Genomic DNA, 10,831 nt, shown 5'->3' with positions numbered 1-10,831 from the left:
TTGAAATATAGTAAGGACTGTGTCCTAGGGAGGTCAATATACCTTACTTTTTCTTTGTCTATAAACCACCTCTGTTTACCAAATTTTTTACAATTGTACTGAAAGGTTCTAATAAATATGATTAAAAGCTTTGACCATTCCAGTTCTGAATTATATAATGAGAAAAACATTTGTGATATAGAATATATACCAGTGTACAGGAAGAAAAGGTGACATTCACTAGTATACAATGAATGAAGAATCTCTACAGGACTGATTTGAAAGCAGAGTAAAAACAGTAAATATATTTTACCTTTTAGTTTCACAGACAAGAATAGTAGTCATCACAACAAAGACAATGATGAATGCAACAGATAAGCCGATGATCACAATTGTCAGCGTGTTATCCTCAGGTGTTGTGGGAATATCCTGTAAAATATAACTTGATGGTTAGCATAATAAGGAAATGTAAAAGTAATACAGCAGTGCTGTTTAGAATTGCCTTTGTTTAGCAATGGTGCAGCCGTTAGGTTTATTAGATAAAAGGCTTTGTTGTTATTACACAACCCTACACCAGGCTCACCATGTACTCTAAGACCTCGAGGGGTCATAGTAGCATTCAAATATGCTTTCATATGTGTAATTTCATTCAGTGTAAATGACACAAAACCACATCTTAGGTTAATTACAATTTATGGTACAGATACATTTAAAATGGGTCTATATTAGATAAACGAAAGTTTAATCAAATGCTCACGTGCGAAAATTGTGGACCTTTAAACGGCAATTTTGAGATTGCGGTACAGTGAAGATGGGAATATTTGCCCTTTCCTCACTGTAGTGTGATCTCGGAGTTGGAATATATATTTAGTGGGGAGTGTGGGGGGTACAGCCCCCCCAACATTCCAGTTTCGAGTTCTTGGATTTTTCACTCATGTGAGCATTCGATTAGATAAACATTCATTTATCTAATATAGACCCTTTAAAACCAGGCAGACTGTAAATAATTACAGGTAATGGTATACTTTGAAGAGGTATCCTTTGTTACTATTAATATATAGCTGATTCATGCAAATTTGTTTTCCAAGGGCTAATCATTTGAAATGTGGAAACCCACAAGAGCCAGTCCTGAAAAGAGGAAACTTACATATACTAATTCCAAGATGCATTTTCCTGTAATAATCCTTTTATTTGAGGTATGGTGATCTTAGAGTTAGTATATCAGTTAAGGAGGTAAGGGGGACCTGCCCTCCCCCAGGGGTGTGTATGGGGGCTTTTCCCCCTGCAAATAGAAGTTTAAAGGAGAAGAGTGATTTTTGAGATTCCCTCTTCTCCTGTGGTTTCAGTTTTTTTTTGGCTTTTTGACGCTCTGCATTTTGAGTGCCAATATTTCAACAGCGAGTCTTTTTGACTCAATATTTCAGTAGGGACTCTTTTTGATGTGTCAAAAATATTAGTAAGCATTTATCATAGTTTAAGAAACTTAACTTTATTTCAGAGCAACAAAACCATTTAGGCAATAAACCTAATGCACCATCTGTGACAATTGTGTTTATTTTAATGTTATTTTTAAAACCAAACATTTTACATCTAGAACATATGCTGATTACCTGCAATTCTGAATGGTTACTATACATTGCCTTGTGCCACTGTAGGGCTTTTTATGTTGGTTAGACATCATTAACTTGGGAACAACATATAGCAGTCCACTTGAGTGATTTAAAACATAGACAAGATTGAAGTGCATTATTTAAACATTCTATTGAACATGTTAATGCATATATCACTTTTTGCTGGGATTGATTTGATTGTTGTTGGTGGACTGTCTTTAGCACAAAAGTATGAACTGTTAGATAAAAACAAAAACATATGCATAATAAATCTCAACACCATATACAAGCCTGATTTAAAAGAAACATTTTGATGAATGTCCTGCTGTTTAGAGCAGTTGTTCCAAAATGGGGGTCTGTACAGTAAATTCTACAGGTCTGCAAGCTCACTTGCACTCACCTGGATTTCTGGCATAAACCGCGACTGACCTTGTAAATGAAAAAAGAAAAGTTGAGCCACTCATCCAAAATATATTAAAAAAAAAAGAAAATAAAGAAAATTCCCTGTTTGCGGCTTATCAGCTTAATTTCCATGTTCGCGGCTAAGCAGCTGCTTGCCCTGAGTTTTTAAAGAAGGAACAACTGCATTTGCAGCTGACACTGAGCAGCTACTCACTGGCCCTGTGTTTTCTGCCAGCAGTTAGAACTTGGAGGGAAATTTAAATAACTGCTCTATTCCCTATAAGTAAGACTAGTCCTGGATTCATGTTGGTCATTGTATAGTTATGCTTTCTCTTCCCTTTTACTAGCAAATAGAAATTACTGCAGAGCTGATACAGATGATCTTGTTGAAAGATCCTGAAGGTATTTTTTTTAATCAAGATTTAAATAAGAAGTGGCGCCTGTTGAGAACATAGCTTTAAACTTTCCAGATTTTCACAGAATGTCCAGATGTTTGTCTTATGTGGTCTGTTTCTCATAAAATATTTTTCTGGCAAAATGTGTCCTTAGTTGTGCCCCCCCCCCCATTATGGCAGGCTTTGTCCATATTTCTTGCGCTGAAGTGGTTGAGAGGTATAGTGTGTGTATGTGTGGGGGTTATAAGTGTAAGAGGGGGGGAAGGGAAGCAGGTGTGTATATCTGTGTGAGACCGAAAGAGGTGTGTAAAAGAGGTAAGCATCATACCCTTCAGCTTCCCATGTTTTTGCCTCATATTTTTGTCTCTTTCTAATAAAATTGTATTTTTCTTGAAAATCCCTGGCAAATCATTGAGGACTGAAGTAAAAAAATAATGGGAGACATTTCAGCTTTAGGCTTCATATCTTTCTGAAAAGTTGTAGTAATACAGATCTTGCTATTCTATTAACATTCTAAGTTTGTAAGAGCAATATTTAAAATGTGCCCTTAGTTTTGGCCCTCTGTCTTCCTATCATGAAAGGCTTTATTTAGATTTATTGTGCTGAAGAGGGTGAGAGGTATGGTGTGTATGCATAAGAGGGAAGGAGTGGTGTATATGTGTGTGTGTTTGTGTGTAAGAGGGAGGAAGGATACCACACAGCTGTCCAGGTTTTTGCAGAATGTCTAAATTTTTGCCCTGTATGTTCATCTGTTCCTCATAAAAATGACTGAATTTGCTAAGTATGGCAGACAGACAGACATTGAGTTTTAGACTTATAATGCTTTAGATTAGAAAAATGCATACTGACACAAATTCTGTTATTCCAGAAATTTTCTAAGTTCATGAGAGCAATATTTATAGTCTGTCCCAGTCTATCCCCATTTATTTTATGATTTGTCCAGATTTCTTGCACTAAGAGGTTGAGGTGTGTGTGAGAGAGAAATGCCCTAGTTAGGGTTAGCATGTGGTTAGTAATTTGCTTAGCTTCAAATCTTGTACCTTAGCTACAGGAAACTAGAGCCTGAATCCTCTCTACCCCAATTACCATGCTGCATTTTTCAAGGAACTGAGTTTCAGGTGCATTTTTCAAGGAATTTAGTTTCAAGTGCATTTTCAAAGAAGTGTGAGCTTCAAGGGAAGAGAAGATTACTGCTACTAATGTGGTCTGTTTACAATGTGCAGCTGTTTTGTTTAGCTAGCTATCAAATGGTATCACTATTACGGTACAGAATTTTAAAGCAATGTTAGTAGCACAATGCTGGCAGATACTGGGTTGCATTTTCAGGGGGTGGTGAAGTTCTGAGTACATCCTGCTTTGGATGAGGTACCTAGTAACTATGAACCTGTTTTCAGTTTGTCATCCATGCAACATTACCAGCTTACCATTTGTTAAATGTAACATAAGTAGGCAGTTTATTCTTCAAGGGCAGCAGGAACTGAATTTGTAGAATAAACACTGAAATGTAAAGCTGTTTGCGAGCAGCAACCTTTTCATTTAGCTACAGATCCCTATAAGGTGGAATTATTCAGATGACTTTTACTTCTGCATAGATTGTATATATTGACTGATACTGGTGGATTCTAATGACAGAAGTTTGAGTGGTCTTTTATGGTTGAAATTTTCTGACTTGGGCAGTTTTTGTCATTATTGGTTTGTGTGTTTTGTTTCAATGCTTACTGGAAAAATGTGCAAAACACAGCATTACTGAGCACAGGTTAAAGCTGCATTGTCCAAGGCCAGGAGTACAGCTTCCATGTGACCTGACAATATCCTTGGCTGTGCTCTACATGAACTACAAAGTGAACTGGCACCACACCTGTGTACCCTGTTCAATCACAGCCTCACCTCAGGCTTTGCCCCTACAGAATGGCGCACTGCTACAGTCATCCCTCTCCATAAAGGTGGAGCGAATACAGACCTTGGGAATTATCGCCCCATTATCCTGACGAGTCTGATATGTAAGGCTATGGAGTGCATCATTATGGACCTAATTAATAAGGATACAGGGAATCTCCAAACTCTGTATCCCACACAATTTGGTTTTGTGAAGGGTAGATCATGCCTGCTCAACTGGTTGACTTCTTTGAGTCAGTCACCAGAGCTGTGGATGAGGGTAAAGGAGTTCATACAGCCTACCTCGAACTGGCCAAGGCCTTTTATACCATTCCTCACTCAGGAATTACTGATAGACTCACCAAACTGGGCATCAATTCCTACGTTACTAGGTGGGTTGCAAATTGGCTCACAGATAGAATCCACAGTGTGAAAGTAGCAGACTCCAAGTCAGACTGCCAACCAGTCACAAGTGGAGTCCCACAGGGATCGGACCTGGGTCTTCTCCTGTTTGGCATCTACTTCTCAGAAATCCAGGCCAACACGGAGAGACTCTGACTGAAGAAGTTCACTGAAGATTGCAACCTGGGAGCCAGTATTAACTCCCCAAGTGATGTAGACATCCTACAGAAAGGCCTCACTGAGACCAACAACTGGTGTCGAAACCATGGCCTTAAGCTTAATGTCAAAAAATGCATCATAATTCCCTTTGGGAAAACTTAGTTCTCACTAATTACCACATTGATGGTAGCCCACTGAACACTGAAAGTGTTATAAGAGATCTGAGGACACAAGTTGACAGCAACCTCTCCTTCAACCACCACATTGCCGGTGTGGTCAGAAAGTCCTTCTGTGTGGCACAACTCATTACCAAGGGTTTTGCATCTGGGAAGAAAGAGGTCATCATCTCTCTCTACTCTTCCCTCATTAGACCAATCATTGAGTATAATGCCCCATTTGGCATTCACCTCACTAAACACCTGCAACAGCTAGAAAGGCCACAAAAGTACCTCACAAGGAGGATCCTAGGCCTTAAACACATGCCCTACATGGACAGACTCAAAAACTCCAGCTTTTCTCTGTCTCATATCATAGGTTCATAGGTAGGTACTAGGCTATTGGCCCTGGGGCCTATATAAGCCTAGCCAAATGGTTCCCTGGCTTTTGCCACCCAAGAAAATTATTTTCCTGTGCCCCTGTCAAGCAGAGCCACAGAAGTGATCCCCAGAGTGAATTTTCTATCTCCCATCCAGTCATAGGTTCATAGGTAGGTATTAGGCTATCTGCCCAATGGCATTTATAAGCCTAGCTGGAATGTATTGGCTTTCATCACCCCCTTAGATTAGTTCCCTGTGCCTCTGTCCAGCAGAGCAATTGAAGTGATCCCTGGGGTAAACTTTCTGTTTCCCATCAACTCGTCAAAGTTTCTCTTGAAGAGGGTTAGCAAGGAGCTCTGCCTAATGTAGACTGGAATCTTGTTCCAGAGCATGGGACGTCTCTGTGACAGGAATCTATCCCTCCAGCACATCCTATTTATTGTTGTGGTGAGGTTTAGATCCCAGGAGCTTGTGGCTTGAGGGGATATGGTTTTCTTTAGTTGGAGCATGTTCATCAATTCTGAGTTGGACATGGCCTTGTATGTCAGGCAGAGATCACCTCAGAGTAGGTGGTATGCAACCGAGTACAGCTGGAGTTTCTTCAGTCGAGCTGCACATGGCATCTGCTTGAGGCCAGTGATCCTCTTGGTGAGGTACTTCTGTGGTCTTTCCAGTTGTTGCAGGTTTCTTGTAAGGTACATCCCAAATGGGGCATTGTACTCTATGATGGTTCTGATGAGTGATGCACAGAGGGGCCCAATGACCTTTTTTGATCTGGATGCAAACCTTTTTGTGATTAGGTGGGCCACATAGAAGGATTGTCTAACCACTTTGGCAATGTGATTATCAAAGGAGTGGTTGCTATCTACTTGGGTCCCCAGATCCCTTATTACATCTTTCATATTTAGGGGGCTACCACCTATGTGGTAGTTTGTGGGTACTTTGTTTTTTCCAAAGGGGATGACTATGACTTTTTGGCATTTAGCTTGAGGCCATGTTTTTTACACCAGGTATCTGTCTCAGTGAGACCCTTTTGGAGGATGTCTGTGTCAGCCGGAGAGTCAATTATAGCCCCTAGTTTGCAGTCGTCTGCAAACTTGGTCAGCCATAGTCCTCCTGTGCTTGCCTGTACCTCTGAGAAGTATATGCAGAACAGGAGGGGCCATAGGGCTGAGCCCTGGGGAACTCCACTTGTAACCTAGCTCCCGCAACTCTTACCATGTGGGTTCTGTCCATGAGCCAGTTGGCAACCCATCTCGTGATGTAGGGGTTTATGTTCAGGCTGGATAGCTTGTCTATAATACCTGAGTGGGAATGGTGTCGAAGGCCTTTGTAAGGTCTAGGTAGGCTGTGTGGACCACCTTTACCTCATCTATAGCCTAGGTAACTGTCTCAGAGAATTCCACAAGGTTTAGGTGGCATGACCTGCCCTTAACAAAGCCGAACTGGGTAGGGTCCAGTGTTTGGAGGTTTCCAATGTCTCTGTTAATGAGATCCATGATGATGTGCTCCATAGCTTTGCAGACCAAGCTAGTCAGGCTTATTGGGCAATAGTTCCTGGGGTCCATTGTGGCTCCACCTTTGTGGAGTGGAATAACCATTGCTGTGCACCACTCTGTGGGCACATAGCCTGTGGAGAGGCTGAGTTTAAACAGTGTTTTTAGGTGAGGGGTTAGTTCATCTTTGAGCTCATGTAGAACGCAGCATGGGACACCATCCAGTCCCTTTGATGCTGTGTTTTTGGCTTTGGAGAGGGCTGTTTTAACCTGAGTGTCTGTGATTTCAGGGGCACTACATTCTTGTGGTATAATTATAGGCCCTTTTGGGGTTGAAAGGGGGCTGAAGTTTGCACTCAACCTGTCTGCAAGGATGTTGGCGATATCAGTCAGTTCTGTGCATTTTGTGCCATTCTGCACTAACTCTGAGCAGATCTGAGAATTGCCACTTAGATTCTTGACATAGCTAAAGAATGCCTTGTGGTTATCTTTGGAGTCCATGGCAATTTTTCTTTCGAAGCTAGCCTTGGATGATTTTATGAGGGAACATAGTTTCTTGCTGATACTGATCAGGGATGTCTTCCCTTCTTGGGATTTTACTCTTTTCTGTACTAGTTTCCTCCTTCTATTGTATAGCTTGTTTATGACAGGGGTCCACCAGACTGGTTTCCTTTTCTCGGAGGAGTGAGTCTTGGTTTTGTTTGGGATAGCATGATCCATGGATTCTTATAGGTGCCCATAGAGTGCATTAGTAAAGGATTTTGCAGCTTGGACAGTGTTATCCTTTAGCATAGGGGCTTTGAAACTTCCCACCTCGGTCTTAAGCAACATGAAGTTTGCTTTGAAAAGTTTTTCACAGTGGTTTCTTTGACCAGGGGCGGTGGCGGAATGTGGATATCCAGAGTGATTAGTTTATGGTCAGATCTAACCAGTGAGGGGTTGACCTCTGGTGTCGAAAACTGGTCGCCCATGTTGGTGATGACCAAGTCCAATATGTTGTCACCTCTGGTGGAGATGTTGACCAGCTGATCCAGGGCATTTGAGTTTATAAATTCTAGGAAATGTTGGGCAAGGGAGTTTGTACTTGAGTAGTTCTCCCAGTTAATGTTTGGGTAATTGAAATCACCCAATATCAGGGTGTTTGGTAGGACCTTTATGTTTCCCAGTGTTTCCAGGAATGTGTAGTGGAGGTCCTGGGACATGGTGGGTGATCTGTAGCAAGCTATCATTTGAATAGCAGTTTTGCCCATTGTTGGTTGCACGTGGATGATCTCTGAAGCTTCCCACTGTGCCACTAACCTGGAGGTGTGCGTATCCTTGATAAATATGGATACTCTCCCGCCTTTTGTATTTCAGTCTGGGTTTTGTGGCCGAAATGTATGGCATGAATTGTAGCCTGGCAGTACTGGGGTGCTCTCTGGAGCCTTAAACCAGGTTTCTGTTACTGCACATATATAAATTTTCTACATACTGAGGAGTGCCTCGAGTGCGTGCATTTTGAGGTTTAGACTTTTGGCATTGAGAAGCATTATCCTCAGTTTTTGTTACTTGTGCTATTTACGGTGGTGGGTTTGTCTTTTGAGCCTTGCCTAAAAAAGGCACCATGGGGGTGGCAAGAGCCTTGGCCAGTATTCGAAAGCCGAACGGTGACAAGTGCAAGCTGTCTCTAGTGAAGCAGAGTGGCTTGTCGAGCATGTCATTCCAGGCTGACAGACACTGGATCCCCTTTGAATGACACCAGAAGCTTAGCCAATTGTTGAAATTGATAATTTTTTCTCTATACTATGGTATCATTCTTGGTGAGGGCAGGATGTTACTCAGGGTCAGGGTCATACTGCCCTAGGCTATGTGATCACAAAGCTCCTCCATCGCTCTTTTTCATGTAGTCCAGGGAGGTATGGCTCAGATCTATCACACCAACATGGACAAAGAGAGTCATATTTGTACTTGTTCTGGAATGACCTGAGTACTTGTGTTATGTGGCGGAGCCTGGCAACCGACAGGCAGCTAACAGAAACCTTCTCCTGGTTCAGCCTAGTGAGTGGGACATCAGTGTGACTGACTATAGAGTCACCTATTACTAGTTTGTTGGGTATGTTATTTTGCCTTAAGGTGATTGTATGGCACACTGGTTTTGTGAAGTATGTGTTTCATGGTTTGTGTTGGGGGGTGGAGGTTGCTTGGATGTCTGCTTTGGAGGTCTCTGTTGCTTCTGCAGATTTTTATTTAGAGCCTCCGAGTATGTTTTCGTGTATTTATGTGTGTTTTTTGCCGGTGGTGGTTTAATGGGTCTATGTGAGACTATGTGAGACTGGTGGTGTGATGCAAGTAATTCCCTTCTCCCATTGACTGCCTGGTCCATTCTTGGGTTGAGAGAGCTTAGCCTCCAGTTTGGCTGTATAATTGCATCTGTCGCATGTATTAGTGCTTGGTGGAAGGAGGAGATGGTTGTCTGTGTACATGAGGCAATTGTAACATTGCCTCAAAATGCCCAGATTCACCAGTTGGACCAGAGAGTACACCTGAAACTGTCCTTTGGACATGCCTGGATATGTACAGTGAACTTTTTTACTGATTGGCTGGTAAGATCGAATAGAGAGCCTTGTCCTTCTCTACAGTATAGGGGGGGGGGTCTTGTACTAAGGTTTATTAGTGCTTGCTATGAGTTTTGAGCAAATGCCAGTATGAGAAGTGAATGGTTTGAGTGCATAAGTTGAAAGTTTATCTAGTTCCAAGGGAAAAATTGAAGAGTAGACTTTGTGGAGCCAGGAATAGTTATACCCTAGTTAACCAGTGCTGCTCGGTGTGCAAAACCGTGCAAATGTGGGTTTTATAGCAGGGAAATTAAAGAGATAGAAATTAGCCCAAAATGGCCAATAAACTACAAGTTTCTGGGCTGAAACCACTCCTCCAGAGACAGATAGGCTGCTCAAAGCTCCCTCTCTCACAGTGAACAGAGAAACTTCCTTCTATCCAAGTAAGGTATGGGCAAACACAGAGATTTGTAACACAGCCCTGAATTTAGCACTAACCTGAAAACTGGACTATACTAGCTGAGAAAGGCGGGAAAACAATTATATTTTTTTTGTTTTTTTTCAGAAAATAAAGCAGATACAATCAAAAAAACACTTTAAATACACAGAAATGGCTATGACACTTGAGTATTACTCTTGAAGAGTGCTAATGAGGAGCTTTGTTTGATATAGATAGGTAGTTTGTTACAGAGTATGGGAAGTCTCTGGGACAGGACTCTATCCCTCCAGCATGTTTTGTTTATTGTGGTGACAAGGTTTAGGTCCCTAGAGCGTGTAGCTCGGATGGATTGGGATTTCTTTAAGTTGAGCATGTCCAACAGCTCTGGGTTTGACATAGCTTTGTATGTTAGGCAGACATCGCCTCTGAGTAGGCGATATGTCACAGAGTAAAGCTGGAGTTTTTTGAGATGGTCTGCATAGGGCATCTGTTTGAGGCCGGTAATCCTCTTTGTAAGGTATTTCTACGGCCTTTCCAGTTGTTGTAGATGTCTTGTAAGGTACATACCAAAAGGGGTGTTGTACTCTATAATGGGTCTAATGAGTGATGAGTAGAGGGGAACGATGACCTCTTTTTTCCTGGATGAGAAACCTTTTGTGATGAGGCGTGCCATGTAGAAGGATTTCCTGACTACTGTGGTGATGTGATTATCAAAATAGAGACTACTGTCCACCTGTGTCCCGAGGTCTTTTATCACACTTTCAGTGTTAAGTAGACTACCTCCTATGTGGTAGTTCAAGGGTACAGAGTTTTTACCAAAAGGGATGACAATGCACTTTTTGGCATTGAGCTTGAGGTCATGGCTTTGACACCAGGCATCTGTCTCAATGAGGCCCTTTTGTAGGATGTTCACATCATTAGGAGTTTTGATTATGGTTCCTAGTTTGCAGTCATCTGTGAACTTTGTTAGCCAAAGACCTTCTGTGTTAGCCTGTACTTCAGAG

The 10,831-nt window shown here is 41.8% G+C and overlaps 1 long non-coding RNA gene across 1 annotated transcript in view; it reads right to left on the bottom strand.

Annotated features, from left to right (window-relative positions):
• Positions 1-300: 300 nt before the first annotated feature.
• The window catches only part of LOC122800186, a 69,886-nt gene continuing 59,355 nt past the window's right edge, over positions 301-10,831 (bottom strand). The window contains exon 3 of the long non-coding RNA XR_006364548.1: positions 301-408. This is a non-coding gene — a long non-coding RNA (uncharacterized LOC122800186). The remainder of the gene's footprint in view (positions 409-10,831) is intronic.

This window comes from Protopterus annectens, chromosome 4.part0 (genome assembly GCF_019279795.1).
Source record: "Protopterus annectens isolate FY-2018-M chromosome 4.part0, PAN1.0, whole genome shotgun sequence".
NCBI lineage: Eukaryota > Metazoa > Chordata > Ceratodontiformes > Protopteridae > Protopterus > Protopterus annectens.
Note: the sequence above shows the minus strand (reverse complement) of the source record. Positions and strands in the feature narration are given on the sequence as shown.